Here is a 2,783-nt window from a genome sequence, read left to right on the forward strand (position 1 = left end):
CTTTTTATTCTATCTAGATCTGTCCCCTTTAAAGCTCTCCAGGCCTTGCTAAGTGGGTTGGGGGTGGGGGTAGGACAAGAGCAGCCCGGGTAGTAAGAGCTCTGGCAGGCTGTTTGTCAGGACAACCTCTCCGTTTTGATAGAGAAAAATTAAGCTAAAAGTCCTGCTTTTGAAGTTATTTCCGAGCTATCACTCTGTTTCTTAAGAGAGAAAAGAGGGAAAGAAAGAAGTGTACTGACATCATGCCACTTAATCATGTTCAGGATGAGGAATGAAGGCAAACAAAGGGAACTAGGTTTTGTGTGGATTCACTGGTTGATGCTGAAGAAGCCTGTCTCTTTATCCATGCAATGAGACACAGTGTCTCACTTGTCACCTCAACTGTTTGCTTGACAGGAGGATTCCTGGGTGATGGCAAGGGGTGTGGAATCAAAAGATGTTTTGGGGAAGGAGTGGAGGGGTGGTTTTGTAGGAAACCTGGCAGGAAACCACCAGTTCTAAAGATCCTTGTTTGCCAGAAACTAGACAATGAGGTTGACAACAGTCTGGAATATGTTCATCCAGAAGGCAGTAACTAAGAGGGATGGGCATGGGCAGTAGAAGGTGACCAGAAGACAGGGAAGAGCAATGGAATTACATAATCATGTAGACCACATGGTTCACTGCTGCTCCCCCTTGATGTCATTAATGTCTGGCAATTGTTCACAGGCCACACGCCTGTTCTGTGGGATTCAGAGCAGGGTGAATAAAATGGGCTCCAATCCAAAGCTAGACATTCAGGTTGTGACAGCCAGATCATAGGCCCTGGAACACACAGAATCTAAGCAGTGCAGACAAAGCAGTGCAGTTTATAGCATTATTTGCTTGGCTTAGAAGCAGTGTGAGCTATGGCCATGTAGCATGTGATGTTAATGCAGGACAACATAAAGGCCATGCAGAAGTGGAGGTGAATGGCCATGAAGGTCGCAATCTTGAAGTTGAGAGAAATTGAGGAAGGAGGGTACAAAAGGTCAGCACACAAAAGTAGAAGGCATACCCATTGCTGTTACACAAGTACACATCTGGCAGGAAGTGGTAGGAGACGTTGTGCAAGAGTATTACTAAGGGCAGAGATTAACCAGACTGGAACCCAAAGAGCTGGGGGAATCTCCACTGGATTCCATACTAGGCACCGTCTGGCTCTAAGGAAATCTTCAACAGGTGCTATTGCAGTGAATTCGGCCACAGGTCTTTGATAATCTTAGCAATTCTGTCAAGCTCTGGAAGGCTGTGGTCTGAAAATCAGATGAAGAAGCTGCAGATGATGTCTAAGTTCCTGCAATGTCTAAGTTTATAGACCTGGCACCATATAATCATATTTCTTGACAATTGGCCTGTTTCTGAAGTAGGGGTTTCTTAAGATAAGAAACTTAATAAGAACTTGCAGCCTGGCCTAGGGTATGTGAGCTCCTTTACTCCAAATAATTTATGTAATTTAATATCGCTTCATCTTGGACCCTGATCATGGCAGACAACTGGGAGTGGTTCCCAAAAGGCTGTGGCCCAAAAGCCTGGAATATGCTGAATGAAGAAGTTCCTCCACTCTAAGTAGTGTTGACACATCACCCAAACCTGTGTTCCAGCTAGAGGAAGGTCCTCTGGGCCTGAGCATTCACAGTGTCCAGGTCCTGATGGATGGCCAACAGGGGGTTCATGCAGAGATCCACTTCAGGAGCCTGAGCCCTATATCCTTACCTCCTCTATCATCTTATTTTCTTCTACCCCTTTCATTTTTCCACTACTGGCTTCACTTTCACTTCCATCTCCTCCTTCACTACCTGTTTCTCCTTCACTCCTTCCTTCTCCACCTTCTTCTCCTCCTCCCTCACCTCAGCTCTCTCCTCGTCCACTGCTAATGAGAAGATAGTGCACTTTTCTCTTCTGGGGTTTTTGACTAGCAGTCCTGGGAAATCCTGACCACTCTGTGGCACAGGTTTCTAGAGCCTTCTCCCATCAGTGCCACCACAGCTTTCTACTCTGAAAGCCACTTTTGGTTGCTGTCAGTTGCCACAGAGGCAAAGGCTGTTCCCTTCTGTGGGAAGCTTCTTCCTGCCTTGTTTTGATGGCAATGTGAGTATCACAAGTCCCATCAACTTGGACCTGAGGAGTGTGGTCATGGACCACAAGGTCCCAAAGTGTACCCCCTCCTCTGAAGGCTGGGGCTGGGCCAGTCTCCAAGCTGCCCTACCCATAGATGTGCCGTCTGTGTCACCTCTCTTTTAGAGGCTCTGGCACTCTGGCATGGGTCCCCTGGAGGAGGAGAGGCATCTCCTCACCTCCATTGAAGCCACTCATGTTGGTAACACCTAGACGAATGGTCAGAGAGCCTCCATTTTCCTCTTCCATTCTTGGACTTTCCTGTGAAATTGATCTTTGTATCATTCTTTTAAACTACATATTGTCTTTTACTATTGTTTAAATATGCATTCTTTCATTTACACATTCACCATTTTTTTCAACCAATAGTCATTCAATGCATGTGTTGCATATATACAAGCCACGATTCTAGATGGTGAAGAGCTCTGGTAGCATAGTGCCTAAGGAACTTGACTGCTAACCAGAAGGCTGGCAGTTCAAACCCACCAGCCACTCCTCGGAAGAAAGATGGGGCAATCTACTTCCATAGTGATACTGCCTCAGAAACCCAAGGAGGGGTCACTATGAGTCGGGTCCAATTCAACGGCACATAACAACAACAACAACATTCTAGATGGTAGTGTAGTATCTAAGTTTAGAAATATCAG

The 2,783-nt window shown here is 46.0% G+C and overlaps 1 pseudogene; it reads right to left on the reverse strand.

Annotated features, from left to right (window-relative positions):
* Positions 1–1,164: 1,164 nt before the first annotated feature.
* Positions 1,165–2,385, reverse strand: LOC122150216 (annotated as a pseudogene).
* Between the last annotated feature and the right edge of the window lie 398 nt (positions 2,386–2,783).

The sequence above is a fragment of the Orycteropus afer genome, unplaced genomic scaffold, assembly GCF_000298275.1.
Source record: "Orycteropus afer afer isolate SDZICR_OR568_19922 unplaced genomic scaffold, OryAfe1.0 scaffold00107, whole genome shotgun sequence".
NCBI classification, from domain to species: Eukaryota; Metazoa; Chordata; class Mammalia; order Tubulidentata; family Orycteropodidae; genus Orycteropus; species Orycteropus afer.